Source organism: Coccinella septempunctata, chromosome X (assembly GCF_907165205.1).
Source record: "Coccinella septempunctata chromosome X, icCocSept1.1, whole genome shotgun sequence".
In the NCBI taxonomy this organism is placed as follows: domain Eukaryota; kingdom Metazoa; phylum Arthropoda; class Insecta; order Coleoptera; family Coccinellidae; genus Coccinella; species Coccinella septempunctata.
In genome coordinates this window covers 21,212,875-21,227,763 of record NC_058198.1, presented here as the reverse complement: position 1 = coordinate 21,227,763, position 14,889 = coordinate 21,212,875, and the positions used below count along the sequence as shown (strand labels likewise).

The window sequence follows — 14,889 nt, the reverse complement described above, 5'->3', positions numbered from 1 at the left end:
CCTATACATAGGATGGAGAGAAGTCAAGAAAATACTAACTGTAACGAAACTGTAAATTTGTTCGTTCCTGAGTGCATTATTTGCTCATTTCCACGGAGTGAATTGATTAAACCGACCGGTTGCAGGCAGCGTGAACCCATATGGCCCTAGATCGCGATGTCTTCGACGTGAAGACAGGTGGGGATGGTGGATCCCGGAATTCGTTAATTATTGCTCATTAGACAATTAGGCAAAAAAAGGCCATGTGGGGTATAAATTCGAGAGATTTAGTACACTGGCTCAATGAAGCAAAAGTGTTCGCACCCGACTTCCGACCGCTACTGTTGTACCGACCATTTGAGTAATTAATAATATCAGGGGTGTTTCGCATGGGCAGGACTTTCAGGTTTGATTTATTTTCTTGTTAACTAATGTATTGACCTCTGTCTAATTTTTCTCATTCCTGTATTTTTCCCTATCCTGTACCGCTCGAGATCTTTGGAGGTTGTGCATAACTTCATGGGTTTCTGAGTATACAGTGTGAGCTTGAAACGGCGCATTATGCATCTCTGGACATCCTTACTTTTCCGCTCGAATTCTTGGAGGTTGTGTAAGAGCTTGGAACGGCGTGCATGACTTCCCAGATTTCCGAGACCGCAGGGGTGTGTATGTGACCTTGAAACAGCTCATCACGCACACTTGTTTTGTACAATATTATTGTGTATTTTATTGTCCCCGAAGGATTTTACATGTTCAGAGATAGTGGACATCTCCGATAGTTACGAACATCTGACCCCTGGACAAAACCTTCTCTAACTGTAGCTCCTGGACACCTGTAGGATACCACCTACAGGTTCCAAGTGTCCTCAATACTTCAAACTAGAGGTGGCGCCCGAGGTCTCTATTTTCGGAGGAAAACGCGGCAACAGATGGAGACGGATACACATAACGATCATGCAAAAATAGTGCCACACTCACCCATCTCTTTTTCCAGAAGTAACCAACCGTTGAGGCCCCGAATCATTCCCCATCTGCCACCGCATTGGCGGAGGATAGCATAGAGATGGAGATTCTGCACCGCCTGGATTAAGAGCTGGGATTTGTGGATCCCGAAGTAGAGGACACCCAGATGTCCGAGGATTGCCCAGACCGGTTCCCTTGCCGTTGGGAGCAGCAAAGGCCTTTCGCTGCTCCCGAACCGGTAAGATTTCAGAGGACAACACTATCCGGGGAGAGGACCCAATCCAGCACCGTCGAATCCTGGGGAAATTCAGGGATGAATAAGAGATACCTCAGCAATAAGGAAGGAGCGCAGAAAAAGGAACAGACACAACAGTCCCAAAACAAGTACTTACCACCGTCCAGAAGAACTGTTAGAACTATGGGCCAACAGGAATACCTCGATGTCCGCTCAGGTATATGTTGGAGGTGTGGCCAAGGGAAACATAGCCGATCTACCTGTACCGGAACGCCCATCACCATTCCGAGTCAATCTCTTGACAAGAGAAGACGTGCTACAGTGCTCCTAGTGCTATAAAAGAGAAAGCGGACGAGAAAGTCGAAGTGTCACAGTGCCGTAAAAGTGAAACCGCCGTAAAAGTGAAAGTGTACACTGGCGAAGCTGCGGAATTTATGATTTCGTCTACGAAACTTCCGAAGTTTTTTGTAAGTTCTATAAGTGTATGTGTTATAGAGCGGAAATTCGTTCAAATTCAGTGTATTCAGTATTGAGTCCAGATCCCAAGATCGCTAGTTCCACGGATATCACTGGTGAGTCGATTCATTTTTCTGATAGTATAAAAAATATTTGATTTAGCCACATAGCTTAATAGTAACATAGTAGAAAGGATTTCCAATATTCATTATTATTCCGAAATATCTCATATAGTTCAATACGGACAAAAAGCCATGTCGGAGGTCTCAGACAATGAGAGCTCCTACATGGAAGCTACGGACACCGAAGAATTCAGCGATGGAAATGCAGAGGAGCTTGTAAGGCTCAAAGAAGAGAATGGGCAGTTGAAGGCTCAAATAAATAAACTGACTGAAACCGTGTCTCAGTTGGTCGGGGAGATACGCCTCTTGAGAGAGGAAGTTAACAAGAATGAAGCGCCTCAATCCCCTAGTTTTGCTGAAATTGCAAAACAGATTACGGCACAGAAATCCCCCACATTTGCATAAATTGCCAAGCCGGTAGCGGTCCCCAAAAATTCCTCCAAACAGGAAGTAGCTCTAGAACCGGAAAAGAAGAAAAATTTTGCAACTCAAGTTGCTAAAACCCAGAACGCGCCCCCAACTAAACGCGCGCGAAAAAAAACTCCTCTTCTGATGAGGAGACTGTCAAGAAGGCAACGGAAGTGCCTAAAAGAGATAAAATTCCACCCATCACGATGATGGGCACCTCAGATTGGGTAGAGATATCTAAAGCTCTCTACACAAAAAGGATAAACTACAACCGTGCAACTACAGTTAAAGACGGTATAAAAATCATCGCGTCAACCGTAGATGATTTTAGAAAAATCACAACATTCTTCGTGCAGCATGGTAAAGAATTTTTAACCTACCAGATGGAGGAGGAGAAGGAGATATATGCCGTTATTAGGCATTTACCAATCGACGCTGATCTTGCGTTGATTAAGGACGACCTGATATTCCAGGGAATATCAGACGCTGCGGTGTCCAGAATCGAACAAGACAAAGAAGCCAATACCTCTCTACCTGGTTAAAACCCAGAAAAAGGAAATCTTCGAAGTGAAGCGACTCTACAACCTCTGTATTGTGGTTGAACATAAAAAGAGGCCTGAAAGTCCAAGCCAGTGCTTTAGGTGCCAAAGGTACGGACATGCACAAAACAAATGCTCCTTCCCGTGGAGATGGGTGAAGTGCTCAGGAAGTCATAGCAGCAATGACTGCACACTCACCAGAAAAGGTGAAGAGAGAAATGCCACATGCGTCTTATGTGGAGAAGAGGGCCATCCAGCTAGCTACAAAGGATGTAGCGAGTTCAAGTTGGTGACCAGAAAGAAAAATTCCCGAAAATCAGTTGAACAGAAAAAGAAGGTAACAAAAACAACAACTTCTGAAAAAATTCAGGAAGTAGCGAAGACCCAACCTACAGAGCAGGAAAAGAAGAGGGAGACTCCAAAACCCGTCCAGAAAATAGAAGGACAGAAAAAGCTTACAATGAAACAGGCTGTGAACAGTCAACAGGAGAAGAAAAAGATATATGAATCAGCCGATGATTTAGATATCTTCACGGAAAAAATTTTCAACAAGATAATGTTGAAAATTGAGAGGGAAATGGAGAAAAAACTCCAAGCATTATTTAGTAAACTGAATTAATGGACCTTACGGATATTAGGAAGAAATCCCTCAAGATAATCTCGTGGAACATAAACGGGATCAACACTCGGAAAGCCGAGATAGAACAACTAATATCAGAAAGACAACCTGATATTATAGCCCTACAGGAAACAAGAATAAACCGGAACAGAAGACTGAATTTCATGAATTATGAAACATATAGATGTGACAGAATTACAAACACCGGAGGAGGAGTAGCAATATTGGTGAGAACAGATCTGAAACACTACTTTAAAAGTAGATCCGACGAAACACAAGGAAAAACAGAAAAAGTGACGATTGTTGCCGAATTAAATCGGCAAAGAGTCGAAATAACCTCTTCGTATAAGCCACCACAAAACAATCTATTGGAAGAAGAGATAAACAACATGTTTATTTATTTATGCAAAAGAAGAATACAAACAGGTATTTCAACCCAATACAGTATTCACAATTCAAAAAAAAAATGAAAAAAATTCGATCATCATACAGTCCCAGTAATATATAAACCTAACTCATTCTACATATATAGTACTCAACCCAGTAACACGAAAAGAAAACAGTTTTCCCGCACTCCAGAAGAATGCAGAGAAAACACAATAATAAGCTAATAGGTACACATAATGAACTTATTCTTCAAACAATTTTTTAGTTGAACAAGAGAAATATTGAAAATATCGACATCAAAAGACAATGAATTAAAAGTTGACATAGCTCTACATAGTGGTGAATTCTGTGTTACATTCAATCTACGAAAAGGTATTGCAAACAATTCTTTAGATCTTAACTTTTTCTCAGGGACCCTAAATGACACCAGCTGCAGAAGGCTAGGGACCGAGAGGACACCATTCGAAATTTTGTACAACAAACATAAATCATTTAATTTTCTACGATCTTCCAAGCTGATCAAATTAAACCTTTGTTGAGCTTCTACATAATTATGGTTATCAATTTGAAAGTAATTACGGAAAGCAAGGTGTTTCAAAAATTTATGCTGCACGCTTTCTAACCTTTTTATGTAGTATTTGTAATGAGGGTTCCAGATTGGAGATGCGAAATTGAGCTTACTCACCACAAAGGCATGAAACAACGTTAGTAGTGATCTATTTCTCCTAAATGATCTACCATGTCGAAGGACAAATCCCAGCATTTTATTTGATGATGAGATGATGTTTTCTATGTGCTCAATGAAATTTAATTTACTATCTAGCGTTACCCCCAAATCTCGGATACTACTAAACTGCTGCAGCTGAATTTGGTCAATCGAATAAAAGAAATCAATGATATTTCTATTCCTTGTGAAAGTTATTTTAAAACATTTCTTTAGATTTAAAAATAGAAAATTTTTTCTGCAGAAGTCACATAGTCTATCCAGATCCTCCTGAAACCGAATACAGTCCTCAACACTATTTATTCTCAGATATATCTTCAAATCATCTGCATATAGTAAAAATTGAGCGTAACGAAAACAGGATGATATATTGTTCACATAAACAATGAAAAAGAGGGGTCCAAGGTGAGAACCTTGGGGCACACCCGATGTACTAACAAACTGCCTAGATTTTTGACCATTTATACACACAAATTGAGATCTATTTAATATGTAGGATTTCGTCCATCTGAACAGGCTGCCGCATACACCTACCTCGGCCAAGCGACGCAACAATACTGAATGATTAACCTTGTCAAACGCCTTCTTGAAATCAGTATATACTACGTCGATTTGACTTTGGCATTCAATCCCCTCATGAAGGTGATCAAGAAAGCTCACAAGATTGGTTTCCAGACTACGACCCTTGATGAAGCCATGTTGATTCTCTATAATCAAGTTTTTAACATGATAAGCGATGGATTTATATACCAACGACTCAAACATCTTAGGAATTGTCGACAAAATAGATATAGGTCGGTAATTCTGAACAAAATTTTTTTGGCCACCCTTGTGAATCGGGACAATCTTTGAGAGCTTCCAACGAGTAGGAAAAACACCACTTCTGAGCGAATGATTGAAGATAATAGTCAACGGCAATGAAATAGACCCATGGCACCGATTCAGAAACACAGGCGGAATACCATCAGGGCCTGGACCTTTATTACAATTTAAAGACTTCAGGGATTCTTCTACATTCGCTCTAGAGAGTAAAACACTCGACAAATAATTACTAGTGTAGACGCCCCCCACAACATCCCGGTTTTCATCATTGTCTGAAAAAGGTTCAAAAACGGAACCAAAAAAATCCGCAAAAAGATCTGAAATATCTTCTGATGTTGAGGCTTCAACGTCACCATATTTCATAACTGAGGGAAAACTACTATGACCCTTTTTATGCGAAATATACTTGAAAAATTCTTTTGAGTTATTTGGAAGCTCTTGTTCAATAGTATCTACATATCGACAAAAATCTATTGAAATAAGTTTTTTTGAAAGAGTTCTAAGGTGCCTGAAACGGTCATAATCATATTTATCCTTATAAATTTTATATTTTCTATGAATTTTATTTTTTTGATGAATAACTTTTATTGTCTCCTCTGAATAATATGAAGGAAATTTTTTATTTATTTTTGTTTTAGGTACATACTCGACAATTAATTTATCCAGAATATCGTAAAGAACATCCACACTAGCATCAACATCAGAATCCCCCAAAACCACATTCCAATCTATCTTTGACAGCTCCGAGTTTAAAGCATCATAATTGCCCTTTCTAAAATTATAATGATACCTTGGAGTATCTTTTAAATACTCGTAATTATTGACATCGAATAAAAACTCAACAGCTGGATGGTGGTCATCCTCATTAACTAGTGTAGTATCACAATGACTTATGTTATTCACTCTATTTTTATTGCACAAAATTAAGTCTAATATTCTGTTATTTTTATTTAAAATGTTATTGAACTGCTTGAATTCTAGAAAATTGAAGGTATCAACAATATTTGCAAATTTACTTTCCACCTCAGTAGGCTTAAGCACGATTGAAAATGACTGATTTACCCATTTTACAGATGGGCAATTAAAATCACCACAGATCAGAATCAAATCCTGTTCCCCCATCTTGTCTCTATTTGACTCCAGGTTCCTCGCAAACGACAAATAAGCCATATCGTCACCAGGTGCAATATATACACAACAAATATATATTTTACGTTTGTTACCGTTAATCACTATCCAAATATCCTCTGCCTCACCATTAAAATGTTGGAAGGATCAAACCCGAAAATCTCCATCGGAGATTTCAACTGTAAATCCCCATTATGGAATAGCATAACAGAGAATAGAAATGGCAAAAAACTCAAGGATTTCGCCGAAAAACAAAATGCCATAGTTATTGGACCAGAGCTACCGACATATCTTGCTTTTGGAAGAGGAATACCAGATGTAATATATATCGCGATATTGAAAAATATAACTCAAGAATTCTCGATTGAAACTTTGGAAGATGGAACCTCAAACCACAATCCCGTGGAATTGACAATTGGAGAAGAACCAAGAGAAAAACTGCTGGAAATAAGAGAATATACCAATTGGACTAAATACAGCCATTTAATACAATCGGAAATAACAGAAATTCCAACAATAAGCACTCCAGACGATCTGGAATGTGCGGTTGATAAACTGGAAGAGATTATATTGAAAGCTTACGAAAAAAGCACGAGAAGAGTAAAGAGACCAGCACCAAGTGATCCGCATGGCGATACGCCTAAGGAAGTAAAAGATCTTATACAAGAAAATCCAAGACTCAGAAGAAAATATAGGATGAACAGAAATGATCTAAATAGAAGGAACCTCAACCGATATAGCCAAGTTTTGAAAAATGCCCTGAAAGATCTAAGAACAAGCAGATGGAACAAAAGGGTTCAAGAACTGAATACAATCGATTATTCTGCATGGAGAATGCAAAAACACCTACGAGGTGAAAAGACTAAAATTCCACCCCTACACGGAGAAAGGGGAATGGCTTATACCAATACTGATAAGGCAGATGCATTGGCGGACTCGATCGAACGAGAATCGAGAATAAATTACAGGATACACATAAATCCCAGCACGATAGTGTGCGAGAAGAAAACCGACCAAGAGATGAACGGTTTATAGGCAAATGCCCGGAACCAAAATTCAAGAAGCAGTAGGGTTTCTAGTGGGTCTCGAGCTCAGGAGAGTGAGAAACCCCACACTGTTTCCCCTCAGGAGATGAGAGTGGTTCGTCTGTCTTGCAGATTTTCCCCCTGCTACACAAAAAAAAACAAAAAAAAAGGGAACGCCCATCCTGTTCTGAAGCCGTTGCGGCCTACTGGGTACACTTTCCCGTAACTGTTTATGTGTCAATACAACGAGGAAAGATCCTGCACTGTCTCCAACGGGTCCAATGAACAAGAAACTTCGAACCGCTCCAACCCCGAAGAAATAACCACTCTGCCGGAAAATGTGGAGGAAGCCGTCCCAGGCCTGCCCAAGCTGCCATTATGTGTCAAAGACCTGTGATAGGAAGTCCCGTTAATAACAAACATACAAACCGTACCGTCATTCTGTACTATAGTATATCCAAATTCAAGAGGCCAGCCGTAAACATTGCAGCATGCAGTGATCACGCGTCAAGAACGTGATAACGCAGAGGTGTATTAATAAATTTTATTCCGAGAGCGTTACATTTTGAAACTTTTTAAGTGTTCCAGGTCCGGTGAAAAATATGTATGTACGAGTCTCAGTAATGAAAAATTAATCTAAAGTTCCCCCTTTAATACATACTATGTATATAAATGTGTAACAATATTTTTTGTAAAAGTGACTAGTCCGTAGTGTCGTCAGAAGGTGCAGAACTTTCTTTTAAGTTGACGATGACTGGTGTTATATCATCCATAATATTATCCAATTTCCACATGTCCACGTCCACCTCAACTTTTTGTTTGACATGTTCCACGCACTTTCTCCATCTTTCGGAAGTAACCCGTGATAGAGCCTTTTTGAAAAAGATTTTGGACGTCAGCCATTTTAAATGTGGTGTTTTTATCTGCCACAAAATTCTTGACATCGGCCCAAATCAATTCAATAGGGTTCAGTTCGCAGTGGTAGGGCGGTAATCTAAGTACAGTAATATTTTGGGCCTTTGCGGTTTCATCCACGATGTATTTTTCAAAGTTTTTTTTTTCTGCCTGACAATCTGCGAAAATTGCGCTTTTATGAGATCAGGGGTGAAATCAATATTTTTCTCCCTCAACCATTGTTGGATATCACTCTTTCTGAATTGTGAGTTAGGAATTTTTTCCATTTTCCTTGAATGGTAAGGAGCATTATCTAAAACTACTACAGGATTTTTCTCCAATTTAGGAAGTATACCCTTGAAACACTTCTCGAAGGACTGACCATCCATTTCTTCATGGTAGTAACCAGTTTTTTTGGATTGGAAAGTCCAGAGTCCTCCAGTTAAAAAACCAGTGTCACTGTCAATATGACATACTATAATTCTTTGCCCTTTGCCTGGAAAAATATATTCACTTCATTTGAAAAAGAATGTTGAAATTGTTTGCCACCAAAAAGGTACTAACATCAAGTTTCACAAAACTTTGATTGCTCGATCAACGATTTGGCATTCGATTTCCCGAAGGAAATCATTGAAACTTTCATATTTCCGAATATATTGGAGGAGTAGCAGTTGAGAATCATTAAATAGGAATCATTAAAAAGATTATTATTTGGTGCAAGAATGATATTCAGAATGCTTATGACCAACTTATCGACTGAAAACTAATTGACGTTCATCCGTGAATCGATCGTTGATTCTCTGATCAAGCTTTATGAAACCGAGGGTTGAACTCAAAATTCAAGACCTTACCAGACGGATTCTTTTATCCAGTAGATAGTCCAGCAAGTAACGCTTGCCGAGAAGATGTAACTGTTTCATCGGTCCACATTTTGGATTTAGTATGACCGGCATTTACCCAAGTTTCATCCAAGTAGTAAATCTTCCTGTTTTCATCACGGAAGGCCCTAATTTTCGTGAGATAGTTTCTTCTTCAACATTTAATGTCGTCACGGTCCATTAAAAAACTGTTGCGTTGGCGACGTCCATATTTGAAATTCAGTTTTTTCAATATATTAGAGAAGGTACTCTTCTTAAAATTTGGCAAGTTCGAGTCTTTATTAACTATTTTCAATACTTTCTCTACAGTGAAAGAAAAACTCGTGAACTTTTCGCCGTATTACATGTTTATCGAAATCTGATAAGGACTCCCATTTGGTGGTCCGATTTTGATTTGTTTCCGGCTGTGATAGAACACCGGAATTCATGTATTCGGAAATAATTCTCCTAACACTTCGAGCTCCAATGCCAAGTCTCTCAGCAACACATTCCTACATTTTGAATAATCGCAATTTTATAAGTATCATTTCTTTTATCTCGGCACTCAAGTGTCGTTTCAGACGTCTCTTTTTTGGAGGACTTAAGTCAACACGCGATTCCTCAGCAGTATCAGTACTTGACATTATCTCAAATGCTTGTAACTTGAATAACTTGCTACAACTGTAAACAAATTTACGAAAGAAAAAACAATGAATGACCTCTGCAGTTCTGCACAACAATTCGCATACAATCAATGAATCAAACGTAATGCGGTTCTGCGGAATGTGCTTCTTACTCCCGCCTGCAAACATGGCGTTCCTGAAGCTTTGACCAATAAGAGGAGTACCTCAAATAAGATCACGCGTTAGTCAGTTTGTTAACGCTGGCCTCTCGGATTTGGATAGACTATAGGCACAGATGATAATAAATGAGATACATCCGTTCTGTCTTTCTCTTTTTCACCCCGTTGTAGTGAATGATTACCGTTAAATACAGGGGGTGATACACGCGGTGAAGACTCCGGCTAACGGCTCTTCGAACAATAATTGTATCAATCTCACCCCCAACACCCTTTATAATGTTAAGTTCGACTCTCGAAGAAGTAAGGCTGCTGGAGACAAGGAAGTATGCCCGTTTGGCAGATACAGACACCGATTTCGCTCGGTTGGCAGCTATGGCTGGTGACCCGCATCGCAGTCCATAGATGTGTCTCGATCTAATTACCATCAAGGATCGCGAAAACGTCGAACTAGCAGTACCTACGACGACAGCTCAAAGGATTCAACGATGGATGAGTGCAGTGCGGCCTTGGTCCTGATGAGCCTCTCATGTTTTCCACATTCGCCGAACTTCAACGGATTTCAATGGCTAAGTTCTTCTCCAGGAAGCTGCAGAAGCTCTGCCTCGTACAGATCCACCAATTCCCCCATCATAACCGACACCGGCAACGCTCGAGAGATACCCCCCAAATCCGAATTGTCCTTGAGCAATGTGTCGGACGAAGGTATTGTTATGGACTTCTTTTTCGATGAACAGCCGAGAAATAAGAAAAACATAACTAGGATCGTACACCAATGTTCTTGGCCGAGCTGCTCAAAGATCACCAACTCTTTGGAAGCGATAATGGCTCACATCAGGATAGAGCACATCCCGGACAGAGTTCTTGTGCCAGGTGAGGAAGATTTCTATTGCACGTAGATTGAACACTGTCTGACAAGTCCCCCTCCCACTTTACCCCATCGGGATATGGCCGCCATATGAAGTTCTGGAGTACCAGAGGCAGCTCGTAGGAACTATTCGCCAAAATCTACTTTTCGGCACCGTCCCCATGATACCGCAACGGCCCCATAAGATCATGAAGCTCTCGCCGAGAACGCGCAGCCCTAAGACTCACCCTGCATCGCCGCGTAGAGTTAGGGGTGAGAACAAAAAGTGTCGGAAAGTATATTGCATGGACCTCTTGTTTTGTGTCCTTCGAGGTCGAAGATCCCATTTCTTATTTAGTAGACAACTATTCTAATAAGTTTCACCCATTGTGAAAGTTACTAACTGTGGTACTGTTTCCATTGAGATTCTATATTTGAATCATTATTATATTAGTAATTAATTCCTTACTATTAAGAAAATGTTATTATACCATCGATGAATATTCAAGTGATGATTTAGGGAAAAATTTATAAATTGTTTTTGTTAATGACTTGTCCTACACATAAAGTTGTTATGTATGAAAGGATCAATAAATTATATTATTATTATTATTATCAATTCACACTTTCTTGTACCAAAAACAATTGAATGATCCACATTCAGAGAATAGCGAGCTCGATAGAATAGATGACGTTATCGTTGAGTAATACTGCTGTACTACTTTTAATCAGGACACGTTTATGATATACATCTACAGGTTGTACAATATATGTAGTATGTACAATGCTATTAACGCTTCTTAAAGGACTGTGCTCTTCGATTGAATGAGAAATTTAATTTGGTGAGTGAGAATTTGTGATCTCCGAATACAAATGTATTCGGAGACAATGTCGTAAGCTCAAAAATTTGAGCTTACGACATTGTTCCAATGGTCAAAGAAATTATAATCGAGGAAATAAGTAACTGAAAATTTTGAAATTTTTTTGATATTTTATTATCTACGTCATCCGTCATTCCCCAAATATAATGAGGTTGTGCATAGTGCATAAATAATGAGTTGAATTTGAGCAACAAAATTTTGGCTACCTGCTACAGGATTACTCAGAATTTTCAGGGGTAATTCATCATTATTCTGGTAGTACAGTATTTGCCGAACGGTCAACCGGTTACTGTAGTTTTTTCAGAGAAAGCTAGCGAACCTCATTTACGGTAATAAAATGGTTTGAGAAAATTTAAAAAATGTATCCACTCCATTGGGGAACAAGTCAGAGAAGAAAAAAAAATGTGGGTATTTATTGCACTTTCGCATAATTCTTGTATGTATATTTTGTTATTAGTTCTATTGAATTCAGAGTAGAATTTTTTGAGAATGAAGTTATTTTCAGTCCTTCAAATTAATTTGTGACAATTGAATATTTTTTGCATTTATTATTTTTTGTGACTCTATTGATTCGATATTATTATTATATTATTTCATCCTTCAACAAAGATAAGTTCTTTTGAATTAAAAAGCATCAATCGTAATATAAATTAACCGCCATCCTGATAGAAAAAAAAGATTTTTCATCATTAATAAAAGTATACCCAACTTATCATACAGAATTGTAAAGATCTTTAATGAGTTGGACTGCACATGCGCATTTTATAATGATTCATCTAATGAAAAATCAAGGACAAAATCTCAACAGAATGGCAATCAGAAGTAGTATATCAGATCCCTTGTGAAAATTGTAATAACACATACATTAGACAGACCAGACAACACCTTAAAGAGAGACTTAGAAAACATAGATATGACATGAAACAAAACAAGATTGCACTGACAACACACGCACACACAGAGGAACACACATTTGACTTCCTTAATACTACCATTTTGGTCAGAGAAAAACACCTATATAGAAGAAATATTAGCGAAATGATATACCGGGTGTCCCAGAGCTTTTAGGCCAGCAGATATCTCAGTTACCTGCGGAAAAAAAAAAATTGAAAAAAATACTTGTCGTAGGAGACCATACGCTCTTTCATGCAGCATAGCAAAATCCACCCCCTGACAAACAACCCCTGAGAAACAACCCCTAACTTTTGTTTTTCAAATGGCACCCCCATGTTTGTTTGGCTTTAACTGACAGCTCTTTTTAATTCTCAATCAATGATATATCATAATATGTAGTTGTAAAGATAGTCACTCGATAAAATTGAATTCGTTAGTGGGTACTGTTAATTGGACTGATCGAATTAGTCCACATTGTAGAGACAAGAAAAAGTGGATGTTGGAAAAAAAGAGTCAATAAAATGTTAGAACTTTTTGTGCTTTGTTTTATTCCTACGGTATCTGGATAACAAATTGGTATCAGTCGTGATATTGTTGTTGTATATCAAAATGCCTTTTACCTTCATATTTTTATTTTCCATAATTCTGCATGCCATTCTAGCTACCATGATACATCATTGAATGAGAAATGAAAAAAACTGTAAGTTGAAGCACAACAAACATGGGGGTGCCATTTGAAAAACAAAAGTTAGGGGTGGTTTCTCGGGGGTTGTTTGTCAGGGGGTGGATTTTGCTATGCTGCATGAAAGAGCGTATGGTCTCCTACGACAAGTATTTTTTTCAATTTTTTTTTTTCGCAGGTAATTGAGATACTTGCTGGCCTAAAAGCTCTGGGACACCCGGTATAAGAAAATGTATAACAACACCTATCAATCAAAAAGTGTATGTCATTGACTTCAGAATACATTCCGACCCGCAAAAAACGAAAACAAACATCAAATTTATTTAAAGATATTTGTTGCATAAGATAATAAAACTTTGGGCAGCAGATCCTTCGGTAAGTTCTGTCCGATTCTATTCAATGTACGGTCTCTTCATCATGAAACATGTGAATCGAAGCACTTATTCAGGGCTGAATAAAAAAATGAATCAGGAAAAAATTCAGAGATAATATTGAAAATATTAAAACTTGAATGAATCCAACAAACTTTGAATTATTCTTCGTTGGTCTATTCTGTCTTTACATAATGATAATAAAAATAATAATAATAATAATTATGTCTGGCCTGAGTGGCAGCTATCTCGTAGATGGCCTGTCGGGTAGCCATCCTAACGACGTAGACGGTGCAGCCATCCACGCCTGCTGTCCGCAGTCCCATTCCTTTCTCCTCTCTCTTTCACATCCTTTATAGGGGTGCTCTTTCCGCTTCAATTTCTCTACACCTTACTCAAACCGAGGAAGGGGAGCGCAACCCCATGAAAATGGTGATAACGAGAAGCCTCAGCAAAAAGTCGCTGCCTGGGGATCGTCAGGGCATGTCTGGAGCCGGCGCTGGACATGACAGCATGCGGGACGTCGGTGGTAGGATGTTGAGGAAGCAGGCTCCTGCTGCGAAAGAAGCTAGAGTTCCAAAGCAACAACAGCAACCAACGAGTACAATTCAATTGCCGACTCGAACCGCTGTAGGTGCTGCGCAGGATATTCAGCCAGTGATCACCCACGCGGGCTTAGTTAGAAAGCTCATGAAGTGGACAACGTCCTTGAATGAAACTATTTTGCACATATATAACTCCATCACGGGACTAGGGCAGAACACGAACAACTATAGGAAAAGGCTCCATGAGGAATTCTGCAACGCCTACCCAAATCTCAATGTCACTAAACAACGAGTGGCAGACCAGTACCGCGTAATTCTGAGAAATGAGCTAATACCAATGGCCCGAATCGACGCAATTAAACAAGGAATTCAGCGTCCGCCAGCAATAGAAAGCAACACCAACACCTCTGATGAAATTCACATGCCTGGGCAACAACACCCAGAAGAAATTGACGCTGAAATGTCCATCTTGCAACCCAAGTGAGCCAGAACACCAAGACGATAGGGAAGAACTCCACCGACAAGTAGACTCTGACATGAGGAGATACTTTGTCGAACTGGAAGGAACAGATCCTCTTCATCGAATAGCACCTCCCCGACTCAATACATCCAAGAAACTGTCACTTATAATTGACATCTTGAATAAGGACGTTTTACCTGAGTACCTTCAGAACGGAAGTTCATTGGAATATCTGCATCTAGCTTTTTACTG

The 14,889-nt window shown here is 39.1% G+C and overlaps 1 pseudogene; it reads left to right on the top strand.

The window, feature by feature from the left end:
• Positions 1-9,826: 9,826 nt before the first annotated feature.
• LOC123321293 lies at positions 9,827-12,749 on the top strand (annotated as a pseudogene).
• The last annotated feature ends 2,140 nt before the right edge of the window (positions 12,750-14,889 follow it).